This window comes from Cicer arietinum, chromosome 1, assembly GCF_000331145.2.
Source record: "Cicer arietinum cultivar CDC Frontier isolate Library 1 chromosome 1, Cicar.CDCFrontier_v2.0, whole genome shotgun sequence".
Lineage (NCBI taxonomy): Eukaryota > Viridiplantae > Streptophyta > Magnoliopsida > Fabales > Fabaceae > Cicer > Cicer arietinum.
The window spans coordinates 32070085-32086038 of NC_021160.2; the positions used below are offsets into that span (position 1 = coordinate 32070085).

General features: G+C 35.3%; 1 long non-coding RNA gene across 2 annotated transcripts; it reads left to right on the plus strand.

The window, feature by feature from the left end:
* The first annotated feature begins 9878 nt into the window (after positions 1–9878).
* LOC113784649 (uncharacterized) lies at positions 9879–12854 on the plus strand. Of its 2 annotated transcripts, none has more exons than XR_003470748.2 (2): positions 9879–11965; positions 12064–12854. It is a non-coding gene; the product is annotated as an uncharacterized lncRNA (long non-coding RNA). The 2 variants fall into 2 exon arrangements; XR_003470747.2 differs by having other exon boundaries at positions 9879–10411.
* The last annotated feature ends 3100 nt before the right edge of the window (positions 12855–15954 follow it).

Sequence of the window (15954 nt, forward strand, 5' to 3'; positions counted from 1 at the left end):
ATCCTGGAGCAACAAAGATGTATCAGGATTTGAGGCAGAATTATTGGTGGCCAGGAATGAAGAAACATGTGGCGGAATATGTATCCACTTGTCTAACTTGTCAGAAAGCGAAGGTGGAACATCAGCGACCTGCTGGAATGTTGCAACCTTTAGATATACCTGAATGGAAGTGGGACAACATTTCCATGGATTTTATAACCGGATTACCAAAGACAAGGAGAAAGAATGATTCCATATGGGTGATAGTGGATCGACTAACTAAATCTGCTCACTTTTTGCCGGTAAGGACCACCTATAAGGTAGATCAGCTAACGGAGATCTACATTGCTGAAATTGTGAGGTTACACGGGGTACCATCGAGCATTGTATCAGACCGTGATCCGAAGTTCACATCGCATTTTTGGGGAGCATTGCACGAAGCATTGGGAACAAAGCTACGATTGAGTTCAGCTTAAGGAAGGAAAACCTAAAATTTCCATCTCCTTCCTCAGGTTCACGCAAGAAAACCAAATTTCCATCCTTCTCCATTTTTCGTTTTCGTTGCTTCCTTTTCTTCAAAGCTAGTGACCCAAGGTTGGGTGAGAGTTAGATCAAGGTTTTCGCAACTCCACTCTTCCTCTTTGATTCGAAAACGAAGAAAAACGGTTTTGAGATCCAAACACAAACCCCTCCGTTTCTTCAAGATCCAAGCTTCTTTTCTCGAAGAGATAGAAGGGAAAGTTGCTCACCTCCGTGCTACGGTGCTAGTGCACTAATTTGGAAGCGGCGTTGCGAGCGGAGATTTTACCGGAATTTCTCGCGGAACCGGAAACACTCGATAAAGCTGACTTTGAGGTAAGGGCTCCTTCCAAACTTCTAGCTTGCATTAGGGACTTATCTGTAGTTGTGTGGGAAGGAATTTGTTAGGGTTAAATGTATCGATTTGGGGAAAAACGAAACTAGTGCGTTATGGGTAAAAACCTTAGAGTTAGGTTTTGTTTATAGTGATGAATGTTTCGTGGTAAATGAAATTTGATGTATCTGGGTGTTATGTTGCGTGATTTGTGTTCGTTGTATTTGGTGTGTTCGTACTTGATGTTTGTTAATTGGTGTGGTTGTTGTGAATTATGGTTTGAATGTGAAAGTATGTTTGAATTTGTTTCTGTGGAATTTGAAAACCATTAGAGTTAAACGAGTATTAAAAATGGGGAATCTTTTAATACCTCGGTTTACTTAATGTGCGTTTGAGGAAAATGTTTAAGTTAACTGGGCGTTGAGAATGGGGAATCTCTTAATGTCTCGGTTACTTAACTATCGTTTTTGAAAATCGTTTCGGTAAATGAGTATTAAGAATGGGGAATCTCTTAATGACTTATTTATTTAATGTTGTTTTGAAAATCGTTTAAGTTAATTGGGCGTTAAGAATGGGGAATCTCTTAATGTCTTGGTTACTTAATGTTTGTTGTGAATGTCGTTTAAGTTAAATGGGTATTAAAAATGGGGAATCTTTTAATACCTCGGTTTACTTAATGTGCGTTTGAGGAAAATGTTTAAGTTAACTGGGCGTTGAGAATGGGGAATCTCTTAATGTCTCGGTTACTTAACTATCGTTTTTGAAAATCGTTTCAGTAAATGAGTATTAAGAATGGGGAATCTCTTAATGACTTATTTATTTAATGTTGTTTTGAAAATCGTTTAAGTTAACTGGGCGTTAAGAATGGGGAATCTCTTAATGTCTTGGTTACTTAATGTTTGTTGTGAATGTCGTTTAAGTTAAATGGGTATTAAAAATGGGGAATCTTTTAATACCTCGGTTTACTTAATGTGCGTTTGAGGAAAATGTTTAAGTTAACTGGGCGTTGAGAATGGGGAATCTCTTAATGTCTCGGTTACTTAACTATCGTTTTTGAAAATCGTTTCAGTAAATGAGTATTAAGAATGGGGAATCTCTTAATGACTTATTTATTTAATGTTGTTTTGAAAATCGTTTAAGTTAACTGGGCGTTAAGAATGGGGAATCTCTTAATGTCTTGTTTACTGAATGTTTTGTGTGGAAATCGTTTAAGTCAAAAGTATATTAAGAATGGGGAATCTCTTGATATGTCTGTTTGCTTAACGTTTTGTTTTGAAAATCATTAAGATAAATCAGTATTAAGAATGGGGAATCTCTTAATGACTTATTTATTTAATGTTGTTTTGAAAATCGTTTAAGTTAACTGGGCGTTAAGAATGGGGAATCTCTTAATGTCTTGGTTACTTAATGTTTGTTGTGAAAGTCGTTTAAGTTAAATGGGTATTAAAAATGGGGAATCTTTTAATATCTGCATTTGCTTAACGTCTGTTGTGAATGGAGTCGGTATATGTTCATGCATTTTCATCCTTTTTGTAAATCGTGCAGACCCGTGATAGGTGGCACCTTGATAAATAGTACTTTGGCCTGTGATAGGCGGTACATTTATGATTTACGTTTTTGAAAACCGTGCAGACCCGTGATAGGTGGCACCTCGATAAACGATACGGGCCCGTGATAGGCAGTACGTTTATGGTTTTCGCTTTTTTGTAAATTGTGCAGACCCGTGATAGGTGGCACCTCGAAAAACAGTACGGGCCCGTGATAGGCAGTACGTTTATGGTTTTCGCTTTTTTGTAAATTGTGCAGACCCGTGATAGGTGGCACCTCGAAAAACAGTACGGGCCCGTGATAGGCAGTATTTTAGTAAATCGTGCAGACCCGTGATAGGTGGCACCTTGGTAATTGGTACTTTGGCCCGCGATAGGCGGTACAATTATGATTTACGGCCCTTCGATGAGGGTTTTGGTTTGGAATTCCGAGTCCATGCATTTTGGCATATACGCATTGCATTAGGGTGCTTGGCACGCGAGTCGTGTTTGATTTAAGTTTATGATCGAGTGATTGGAATTTGAGTCATTGTGATAATTGCGTTGAAAGTGCTAAGTGTTATGTTTTGATTATTGCGTGTAAGTGTGATGGTTTGTAGAAACTAATTTGAGACTAAATTAGCCGTGAGAATCACGTAGTAATTGCTAAGTGTTAAGTTATGAACTTGAGTAGGAATGAATTGAGTTAATTCATGAATTTTTGGAAGAACGATCAAGGAAATCGATTTCCCAATCGATTGGATAGTAGACAGGGACTTGGCCAAATGGACAAAATCGATTAGCCAATCGATTTTGTAATCAGTTTTCGAAAATCATTTACGAAATCGATTGCCCAATCGATTGGGCCTAAGTCAGGGACTCATCCATATTCGACCAAATCGATTTGGAAATCGATTGGCCATTAAGTCAGGGGCTCAGCTATCCTGTCAATCGATTGCCCAATCGATTGAATCAAGCCAGAGTTCAAATTTTCACTAAAAACCTTCAGGAAATCGATTTGGAAATCGATTGGCATTAAGTCAGGGGCTCGGTGATCCTGTCAATCGATTGCCCAATCTATTGAATTAAGCCCATGATTTCATTTTCATCAGAATCCTTCGCCCCAATCGATTGCCTAATCGATTGGCTCAGTGAAAATCCTCAGTTTTAGTTGTATGATGGATTGTTCATGAATCTATCTATGTCTTGGTTTGTTATGTTGTAATTAGGGGATTGGGAACTTCATTTTACTTTCATTTTTAATTGGCAAAGTATTGTATGAACTTTTTGCATATTGAAAATCTTGTTAAGTTGCATGCTTAGTTGAAAAGTTATTTTGAGCATTTAAAAACTTAATTGCTCTGTGTTAACTGTTATTTTTTTTGGTTGGTGACCCTTTATAATTATTGTGGAAATCTGGGCTTTGCCCTCAGATGAGAGTCAGGACGGTCCTACCGGTTCGTACCCTACGGACGGGAATGGAGATGGGCACGCTTGACTGCAGTTACGTTAGGAGGATCTCACGGGGCGCGTGGAGATACTCAGGGTGTATAGCTTTTTGGTAGGATGATCAGATTAGGATGATGTATAGGGACTAGGTGTCCTTCTTTTTAGATTGGAGTATTTTTAGTTGGAAAACTGTACTTATACTAATATTGGCAGTTTGACATCTTCTTTGAATGGGTTCCATGTACCATTTAAAGTTGTGTAAATGTTTTGGATTTATAATTGGAGAAACTTTTCCGCTGCTTGTAAATTATAATGACTCAATTATTTATCCAAAGGCATTTCCTGAGTTAATTCTTTGTTTGTTTTTAATTTCTTTTGAAAAAAAAAATATACCCTCGCTTTGAAAAGCGGGGTGTTACAAGAGTCAAGTCAAGTTCTAGCGTAACTAGCAATCATGAGTGAGATAACACACAAGAAAGAAAAGATGGAAAAATGTATTTCATTCATAATAAGGCTAAAAAATCTCACAAAGGTTAATGACTTATCACAAATGATACACAATTTAGTATTTTAATCCAATTTATTTTACCAATAATGCAAAGATATTATCCAATCATGCCAGTCTAAACAAACTCTCAACATTTACAACCACAAAATCTGATGAAAAAGCATGTAGTGCAATGTCCATTTTTATTTATATTTTTATTTTATTATTATTTTTTTTATTTTTTTGAAATATAACAAATATAATCCTAAATAATACCCCCACACTTAAATTACACATTGTCCTCAATGAAAGTAACAAGTATAAAATAAGAGTAAGAAAAGGGATATCCCTATTCAAACTTCAGTGTAGGTCGACTTTTCCAAGGAGAGTTCTTCTATGGTAGCATCTTCAAGCACAGAGCTCTCATGGAATAGCTTGAGGTGTTCTCCATTTACTTTGAATACTTTCTCAATATCTTCACTTTTTATTTCCACTACACCATGAGGAAAAATGTTAGTAACAACAAAAGGGTCAATCCACTTCGATCGAAGTTTCCCAACCATAATTTTCAGACGGGAGTTGAATAATAAAACTTTTAGGCCAATGGAAAATTCCTTCCAAGAAATCATCTTATCATGAAAGTACTTAGTTTTCTCCTGATAGATCTGAGAGTTCTCATAAGCTTCAAGTCTAAGCTCTTCGAGTTGTTGCAATTGAAGCTTTCTCTCCAAACTTGTTTCTCTATCTCAAGGTTACAACTCTTGATCGCTCAATAAGCACGGTGCTTTATTTCCACTGGGAGGTGGCATGCCTTACAAAACACAAGTGGATAAGGGGACATCCCAATTGGTGTTTTGTAGGCTGTTCTATGAGCCCAAAGAGCTTCTTCAAGTCGGTGGCTCCAGTCTTTCCTGTTTGGCTGCACCATCATTTCTAAGATTTGTTTGATTTCCCTATTTGAGATTTCAGCTTGTCCATTAGTTTGGGGATGATAAGGTGTAGAAACTTTGTGCACAACCCCATATTTCTGAATCAAAGCATCCATGGTGCGGTTGCAAAAATGAGTGCCTTGATCACTTATGATGGCCCAGGGTATTCCAAACCTGCAAAAAATATTTTATCTGATAAAACCTGCAACAACTTTAGAATCATTAGTCCTAGTGGGTATTGCTTCCACCCACTTCGAAACATAATCAACCGCTAGTAAAATATAGACAAAACCAAAAGATACAAGAAAAGGGCCCATAAAGTCAATGCCCCACACATCAAATACTTCACATAAAAGCATAGGTTGTTGAGGCATCTCACTCCTACGAGTGATTGCGGTTTCTGCTATTTGGCAATGTGCACAAGTTTTGTAAGTCTCAAAAGCATCTTTAAACAAAGTGAGCCAAAAGAAACCTGAGTCTAAGACTTTTCTTGTTGTTCGTTGAGGACCAAACTGTCCCCCAGCTTGAGAGGCATGACAAAAATGAAGAATGGATTGAGCCTCATGGTGGGAAGCACGTCGCCTAATCACCAAGTTACTACAGAATTTCCACAGATATGGATCATCCCACACATAGTATTTGGCATCACTTTTAAGTTTATGTATTTGTGTTCTAGATGCATCTGTAGGAAGGACTCCAACAACTAGATAATTAACTAAATCAGCAAATCATCAGGAAAGTCATCTTGAATGGGGATGGGGTCCTCATCCATTTCTATTCTGCTCAAATGATTTGCCACCAAATTTTCAGCTCCACTCTTATCTTTAATCTCTAAATCAAATTCTTGGAGTAACAACATCCACCAAATCAATCTCGGTTTTGATTTTGGTTTCTTCAGCAAGAACTTCAAAGCTGCATGGTCAGTAAAAACAACTACCATCGAACCTAGAAAGTATGATATAAACTTATCAAGTGCAAAAACAATAGCTAAAAGTTCCTTTTCAATGGTAGTATAATTAGCTTGTGAAGAATCTAAAGTCTTAGAAGCATAATATATAACATGGGCAGCCTTACCAACCCTTTGTGCAAGGACTGCTCCTACTGCATATTTAGATGCATCACACATAATTTCAAAAAGGATGGTCCAATTGGGTGGCTGAATTATGGGAGTAGAGATCAGTTTTGCCTTTAAGAAATCAAACGCCTTCTTACATTTGTTATCAAAGGTGAAACTGACATCTTTTTGCATAAAATTTGACAGCGGAAGAGCTATCTTGCTGAAATCCTTGATAAAGCGCCTGTAAAAACCTGCATAGCCAAGAAAAGAACGAATCTCGCGGATGCAAGATAGGTAAGGAAAATAAGAAATCACATCAATCTTGGCAGGATCCACTTCTATCATATTTTTAGAGATCACATGTCTCAAAACTATGCCTTGTTCAACCATTAAATGACATTTTCATAATTCAGCGCAAGGTTAGTTTCAATACATCTATGAAAAACTCTATTTAAATTGTTCAAGCATGCATCAAATGAGGAACCATACACAGTAAAATCATCCATGAAAACTTCTATACATTTTTCTATCAAATCAACGAAATACTAATCATGCAGCGTTGGAAAGTGCCAGAGCATTGCATAGGCCAAAGGTATCCTCCTATAGGCAAATATGCCGAAAGGGCAAGTGAACGTGGTTTTTTCTTGGTCACTAGTGCAATATGGATCTGAAAATAACCAGAAAACCATCAAGAAAGCAATAATGTGACTTACAAGCCAATCGTTCAAGCATCTGATCAATGAATGGTAAAGGAAAATGATCCTTTCTAGTTTCCTGATTTAGTCTCTTGTAATCGATGCATACCCTCCAGCTGTTCTGCACTCGTGTGGGGATAAGTTCATTATTTTTATTTTTAACCACTGTGAGTCTAGTTTTCTTAGGGACTACCTGCACGGACTCGCCCATTAACTATCAGAGGTGGGGTATATAATGTCTGCTTGCAAGAGCTTGGTCACTTCTTTTTTTACAACATCCAAAATTAATGGGTTAAGTCGCTTTTGGGGCTTCCTGAATGATTTTACCCCATCCTCTAATTGTATCCTATTCATACACATGGATGTGCTAATACCAGGAATATCACCCAAGGTCCATCTGATTGCCTTCCTGTGTTTTCTCAAAATCTACAACAACTTCTCTTCCTGTTCATCTTCAAGTTTGGCTGAAATAATCACAGGTAACTTGTCACTTCCTTCTAAATATGCATATTTCAAATTTTTAGGAAGTGGTTTAAGCTCTATCGCCGGTGGCTGTTCAATGGAGGGTACAACAGTAGTGGCCGAAGCTAAGTTTGAAAAATCAATTGTTAGAAGAAATGTCAATATCAGCATAATGATCAACCTGCAAGGCAGCTTCGATCTCGGCACTCACATAGCATAATTGAGTATTTGTACAAAATTCACAAGTATAAGTATCATCAAAACTAGACAATGAAGGAAAATCAATAGAAAACATATCGGGGTAATTTTCATCAACCAAATCAGTAAGTAACTCAATATGAAAAATAGAATGATCTTCCATGGGGTGTTTCATAGCATCAAAATGTTAAATTTTACAATGCTATCACCAACATGTACATCAATTTTTGTTCTAGCAGTTTTCAAGAATGGTATGTCTAAGATGATAGGCGCCCTGTTGGACTTATTATCTCCCTCTCCCTCCATGTCCAAAATGTAAATATCTGCAGGAAAAATCAACTCATTAACTTGAACAAGTACATCATCCACAAGTCCAGCAGGACGAGCATTGCTCCTGTTCGCCAATTGAATGGTAACACTTGTACTCTGTAAAGGTCCAAGAGCAAGAAAGTTAAAAATAGATGTAAGCATAACATTAATGGAAGCTCCTAAATCTAACATAACATTTTCAAATTGACTATTGCTTATGGTACATGGAATGGAAAAAGTTCCTGGATCTTTGAATTTCTGAGGCATGGGTTGAATGAGGGCTGAAACATATTGCCCCATGTTTACTCTTTTGTTACCTTTTAACCTTCTGTTGTGTGTGCACAAATCTTTTAGAAATTTTGCATATCTTGGAATCTGTTTAATTTCTTCTAGGAGGGGAATGTTCACTTCCACCTTCCTAAATGTATCAAAGATCTCGTTGTCCCTATCTACCTCATCCATTTTATTTGTCTTCACTACCCTTTGAGGAAAAGGAAGTGATATATTTGGCTCAACATCAACATTTTCATGTATCAAAGTGTCCTCATCAACCTTGTTATTTTTCACAACAGTTTCAGGTACCTTTGATAATTCAACAGCTTTCCCAGACCTCAATGTAATTGCACTGACATTGGGAGCATTTGGATTTACTACTGATTGTCCAGGAAATTGGTTTGACCCATGAGTCTGCAACTGATTAATTGAAATGGCTAGCTGACCAATCTTTGTTTTCAAATTTTGAATGGTGGGATCTGTTCTTTGTTGAAATTGGAGATTCTGGACAGCCATCTGCTTAACTAAGTCCTCTAACGAAGATGCATTGTTTTGCTGCTGTGGAATATTTTGTTGTTGTTGTTGCTGCCTAGGTTAGTGTTGTGCAGATGAATTCTCTCGTCTCAGGTTGGGATGGTTTCTCCAACCAGGATTGTACTTGTTAGATGACAAATTATAGTTGACTTGAGGATTGTATATATTTGCTGCATATGCTTGAGGAGCATCAGCAATTGGATTTTCTTGCAATGTAGGTACCAAGCCTTCATAAAAATATTGGATGAGCAATTGCTCAGAAATCTAGTAATGAGGACAGCTAGACACTAATTTCTTGAATCTCTCCCAATACTCATGTAATGAATCCATGTCAATCTGCCTAATGCCACATATTTCTTTTTTGATTGAAGCAGCTCTTGAGGCAGGGAATAATTTTTCTAGAAACAATTTCTTGAGATCATTCCAACTGTAACAGAACCTTGTTGAAGGTAGTATAACCAGTCCTTGACAGCATCTTGGAGTGGAAATCGGAAGGCTCTCAACTTAATGTGGTCTTTTGTGATTCCTTGAGGCTTCATGGTAGAACACACAACATGTAATTCCTTCAAGTGTTTGTGGGGATCCTCACCTACAAGACCATTAAACTTTGGAAGCAAGTGCAGTAAACTAGATTTAAGTTCAAATGGTACAGTAACTTCAGGATATGTGAATGCATAATAATTGACATTAGGTGCAACAAGTTGTCTTATGGTTCTATTATTCGCATCAGCTATATTTTGCAGCAAGTTGTCACTTTCGCTATATGACTCTGACTCGTTAACGCTAGCAGCTCTATTAAGTCTACGACATAAATGAAATGTCCTATCTATTTCAGGTTCAAGGGAATGCAGATTTGCATAACTAGCCATAGTCATGCATCATCATAACAATGCAATGCAAAATCACAATTATGAAAATTCCAACAATGTCCCTATCGCTACATTTGAAGTGAAAAATCAAAAGCCCTATAAAATAAAATCCAAAAAATATAAAAATACCACCAAAAATTTCTAAAAATCAAATAAAGGCAACACAATAATTTTATTTTTTTTTTGAATTTTTGGAGAATATAAAAAATTCTAAAAAGGGTCTAAACAAAGGAATTTGGGATTTTGAGCGCCGTCTTGAGAGGTTGTAAAAGCAAACATTTTTCCCTTTTAATGTCTTCTTGTAAGATAACTTCATGAGATCTTAGGAACCCAGTAGGTTGTAAAACTATTGACTTAAGATCTTTGGTTTTTGTTATAGTAGTAACCATTGGTCTCCATATTTTGTGTAGGCTCCTCAATTTTTTTCTAATTCTTTCATGAGGTGTACAGGTTTTACCAAAATATTTTAGTTCATTAACAATGAGTGTAAGTCTTGAATACATCTCGTCGATAGTTTCATCTTCGATTATTTCAAAAGTTTCAAACTTTCAAACTCCCATGTCTATCCTTGCTTCTTTAACATGGATGGATCCTTCATAGTGAGTTATTGTTTTTCCTATATTTCTTTTCTCTTTTGCCTTCTTCTATTTTATCATACTCTGACATGCTCAAAGCACACGTTATAAATAATTAGGTTTTTTGCTTATTTAAAAGTACCTTTGTTTTGTCATTTGTTATCCACGGTACTTTGGGTTGGTCATCAGATGCAGAATCATCTTCATTTGTATTTGGTATGTAATCTCCACTTTCAATTAGCTTGAGTTATCAAAAATAGTTTCATTTTTCCTTTTCAAAAGTATTAATCACTTCCATCAAAGTATGGAGGTTTTTTAGATGAGCTTCCTTTAGGTATATATATATTTTGCAATTTTAGACATCGCTTGCTTCCTGGATCTATCCTCTTACTTTATTAAATGCTCAACCTTTTAGAGGAAAAACTCTGATACCAATTAAACTGGAATGAACAATAACAAGAAAAGAATGAATAATAACTGATACTTTATAAATTTGTTCTTGCACTTAAAATTAATTTCCTTTCTCAAGAAAACGCTTGGAAAAATAAAAGTAATGAACATGAGAATTTCTAATTAGTAATGCAAATGGAAGATAATGAGTAAGAGATTGAGAGATAGCACACCACAATTTATACTAGTTCACCCAAAAATAGGCTACGTCCCATCATTGCCCTTGGTGAGATTTTTCTCTATGTCTTTCTTTAGAACGCTATGTTGTTATGAGATTTTATTTAAATCAACCTTAATCAATTACAATATTTATATTTTCAGCAACAAAAGCCTTATAATTCATGTTTTAATGCTTCACTCAGACTTTCCAAATATTTTACTCAAACTAACTTTAACACAAGAAAGTTTGCATAATGTTACAAGTAAATGAATTGTGTTTGTGCGATCTAAGCATCACTCAAGTGTTTTGAGATAATATGATAACAAGAGCTGGAGTGTGTTTGATTTGAAGAGAGCTTTGATTGATAATGCACTTGAATAAATGGATTATGAGCTTGAATAGACTTGAAACTTTGAAATCTTCAAGTATTTATAGATGAAATGAGCTTAAGAATGGTCTTGAAACAAAAATATGTTGTTGGACACGTTTCCCTAAAAATTTGGAAATCAATTAACTTAGTTCTTTAAGCTTTGTAGTGATCCTTCTTCGGATTAGAACATTCAACTAGACTATGTATTTGGTGCAAAACGTGGTCAGAACCTTTATCTTGCTTTTAAGACCCCTATTAAGACACCTATTCCCAAAGTTGTGTTGGCAACGCTTTTATCCTTTATACCGAAGGTCGATCATCATCAAGAATTGAATGATTATAGACCGATTTGTTTGTCAGAAGCTTGTATAAAATTATATCAAAATTACTTGTTGCAAGGTTAAATAAGGTGATTGGATCAGTGATTTCTCATTACCAAACTGCTTTTGTTCCGGAACAAAAAAAATTGGATGGGATATTGGTTTAAAACGATGTAATTGATCCTATAAAATGAAGGAAAGGTAAATGCTCTTTGTTAAAGGTTGAATTTGAAAAGGTGTATGACTGTGTGAGTTAGGTCTATTTGGAGTGTATGTTAATTAGGTTTGGTTTTGGAGAGTAAAGGATTCAATAGATTAAGGCATGTATCTTTGCCAGTAGCCTTTTTGTTCCCGTTAATGGCATCCCAACTAAAGAGTTTACTATTGGTCGAGGGCTTCGACAAGGTGACTCGTTAGCTCTCTTCTTATTTGTAATCCCATTTGAAGTACTTTATGGCTTGACACAAAAGGTAGCGACTCAATGAAAATTGGTTCGTTAAAAGATTAATGATAGTTCGGAATTTAATATTCTTTAGTATGCCAATGATATGATACTATTGGGTGACAGGTCGTGGAGTAATCTATGGAGCATTAAAATCATTCTTAGGAGTTTCGAATTGGTGTTCGGTTGGGTGGTGAACCTATTTAAAAGTAAGATGTATGGCTTGCATTTGGGGAATGGTTTCTTAGAGACTGCATATTGGCCTTTTCTGTTGTCGCATTGAATCTGTCCCTTTTAAATTGTGTTAGGCTTCTGTTGGTGGTAGTCCCAGGAGGTACAATATGTGGAACCCAGTGATCGAAAACATGAAGAAAAGATTATCTTCTTGGAAAGGAAGGCATTTCTCCATTGGTGGATGGGTAACATTGATAAACTCAGTGTTAAATAGTATTCCTCTTTGTTACATTTCATTTCCAGGTTAGCCAGAAAGGTTTTTAAACATCTTAGGGCCATTTAACACAATTTTCTTTGCGGAAGTTGTGATAGTTCAATCAATATTTGTTGGAAGAGTTGGATAGATATATGCAATTCTAAGGCTATTGGTGGTCTTGGAGTAAAAGAGCTTAATCTTTTAAATGTAGCATTACTCAATAAATCAAAGTGGAGTATTCTTAATGGTCGAAAGGCTATATGAAAAAATTTAATGATATCATGAAGTACTTGGTATTAAGTCTAGTATGTACTTGTTGATTGAATCAACAACTTGTATTGTCGAGGTCAAAATTGCTCTGCACTACAAGAAATTCACATTTGTGTAATGTTGCATTAAGTTGGGATATTTGCTTTTAACTATGGCATCAAGTGGGTCGTTAAAACTTGTAATCAATAAATCATCTGGTATTTTAATTTTTGCATAACCATCATTTGGCTCTTCTAGTTTACAATCTCCAACTTTGAAGATTCATTCAAAGAAAGTCTTCAAATCGTCTACATTTGGATTTTGGAGTGATGGTTGTAATCGCATGTTTTTTATTAGCATCAACACATGACTATGATCCCATATATATGAAGAATTTATTGTAGCATTTGATAATATCAAATTGATTTCCCCTTGGGATAACAGGGATAATTTTTCTAAAATCACCACCAAATACCACAACTTTTCCTTCAAATATATGATCATTAGAGCTTGTGTCACTCATTATATCTTTCAAAGTTTTATCTAGAGCCTCAAAGAAAAATTTGTGAGCAATTGGAGCTTCATTCCAAATGATCAATTTTGTAACTTTTAGTAAATCAACAAGTTCACTATTTTGTTCAATATTGCGTGTTGATGACTCTAGTGTAGGAACAAGAATCTTGAATTTGGAATGTGCGGTTCTTCCTCCTGAAAGTAAAAATGATGCTATTCCACTTGAGGCCACAGTTAACATAATTTCCTTCCTTGAACTCAATCTGGAAGCCAAAGTATGCCACATGAAAGTTTTTTCTGTTCCACCATAACCATATAGGAAAAAAACAACTCCTCCTCTATGATTGTCTACATCTTATGTGATAGTTTGAAAAATTGTCCTTTGCTCATCTAAGTATTTGATTATTTGCTTAGTGGAATGTATATTTGTGTAGAATAGATTAACAAAGCCAAGTATTGGTTAAAAGATATAAACTAATTAATTTCATAAGTTTTGCATAAGTTACCTATAAGGGATCCATAAAATTGATGGAATTGTTGAAGTTGACTTGCTTGATTGTAATTACGCTCTTTGTATATGAGTCTATTCCTCAATTGGCTAATGATATAACCTTTTGGGTTTGACGTTGGGGGATAATCTTTGAGAGTCCTTTTGTTTTGTTGTAAGTGTTTCTCAATTTCCAAAAGAGTCAAGTTTTGGATCTCATCTTTAGATAACTGAAAATCTTTTACATTAACCATAAAGCAAAATTAGTTAAGTAATAAGTTGAATAGTTAAAGAATGAGGTTTATGAACTGCAGGTAGTAAGCATGCATGGTTGATTAAGTGTTACCTTGATTTCTTGATAATCTTTTATGGTTGTAGAATATTTCATCCGACAACCAATGCCAACTATTATTTCATACATGTTTTGGTCGATTCATGCTACTTGACAAAAGAATTATCACAAAAAAAACTTCCTCAAAAAGTATCCACAACCCCATTCACTTGCTTTGTTAATAGCCTCTATGTATTCTCTTTCATCTTCAAGTAGTCCCATTGTAAAACATGCATCTTACAAGCTGACATGTATATATTTTGAGACAATTTTAATTTCCTCGTAAGTTTGAGGTCCTTTCACATGAGTGAGATTCATCCTTAAGTAAAATAACTCCTCAGTATTTGGAGGAACTCAAATCAGTCAACCAATAGTATATCCTTTCTTTTGGGGTTTCCAACATCTTTGCCTTTTAAGATAAACAAATTTAGAAACAAATTGGATATATGTTAACTCTTTTTCTTGATATGTCTTGTTAGTTTCAACCCATGATGTAAACATTGATTCTATCACACTTGGTTTCAAATTGACATTATCAAATTATTCAAAGTCACTATAATACACAGATTATTCACCTTCTAGGTGGAAAAATAACCTTTCAATAATTGGCTTTCTACCATGTATTGGAAAAGCAAACATTCACCAACATGCGTCGCTTGGTGAAACATCTTTACAATCTAGATATTGTTTTATCTCGTCAACATTTTCAGACAATATGGGGTCAGATTGTTGATTAGCTTGAATGACTACAGTAATTATATCATAACCTTTATTGATATACTTAAATAAGTAATTGATTTAAGTGTTTTGGTTACACCATTCCATGTTGATGTGTGCTTCATATTTCAAAATCAAAGATGAATTGTATAGTACCACATGAAGATTATAAAGATGGACTCCATTTTTTACAATTGTGTTACCATTGTTCCTTCTTCTATAAACAGGGTATCCATCTTGATCAACATTTAGAAAGAAAAAACATACATGCTAGGATCTTTCCCAAAACTCCCTTTTTAGTCAAGATTGTAAGTATCTCATCAAACTTCATTTTGAAAACCCTTTATATAATATGTGCACGATCAGGAGGCTTTTAATTATTTGGTTTAAATTAGCATTGCATTTCTGGCCAGTTCGGATTCCACGTGAGTGTAATGAAAAGGTCTAGAAAACGAACATAGCTACAAATAGTCATACCATCATAGTATAGTTGATACATGTATCTATGACTACCCATATAAGTAGCAGGTAATACAACTCTTTTCCCACGTGAATCATGTTGAATTTCGTTCAGGTTGCGATATTTATCAACTTGCAATTTGGATTGGTTTTTCCTCAACCATTTTAAATTTTGTGATTTTATCATGGTGAATTTGTCAATAAAAAATTGTTGTAGAAGGCGTCTGGATCTTAGAATGCTTTGTGCTTCTTGTGTTCTAGACCTTAGCTTGAAAGCAAGCCATTCTATGATGGTTAGTCTATTCTTCTTTGTAATCTTATATCATCATTTATCCTTATGAGACACATTTGACCTATAACCATCTTCACCACAGGGAAAAAGTAGTTGATATTGATATGCTAGATAGCTAGCATGAAACTCGTTAATTCTCTGTAGTTGTCCACTTTGTGTTATGCAATATGATATCTCTTTTGGAGGAACTATTAAAATCTCCTACTATTAGAGCGACAACCTCAAAAACAGTTGATTGGTTGTATATTCTCCCATCAATTGTTCTCTCATAAATAAGTCTAAGTTTCAAATCACAAATGTTACCTTCATGCAATGTTGTTCTATACATTTGAAGGATTTATCATGTGTATTAAACATATAGAGCATTTGAGAATGTTGTGACACAATCCCAGGGTCAATGTTGGAACTATTCCTACCCAGAGTAATAAATTTATGTAGCATGAATTGATATAAAATATACATTTATGACAATGGAGTATATATGAGCAAATGTAATATTGTATTTTATCACCTTAAACCTTGCATTCTGCTTTTTATTT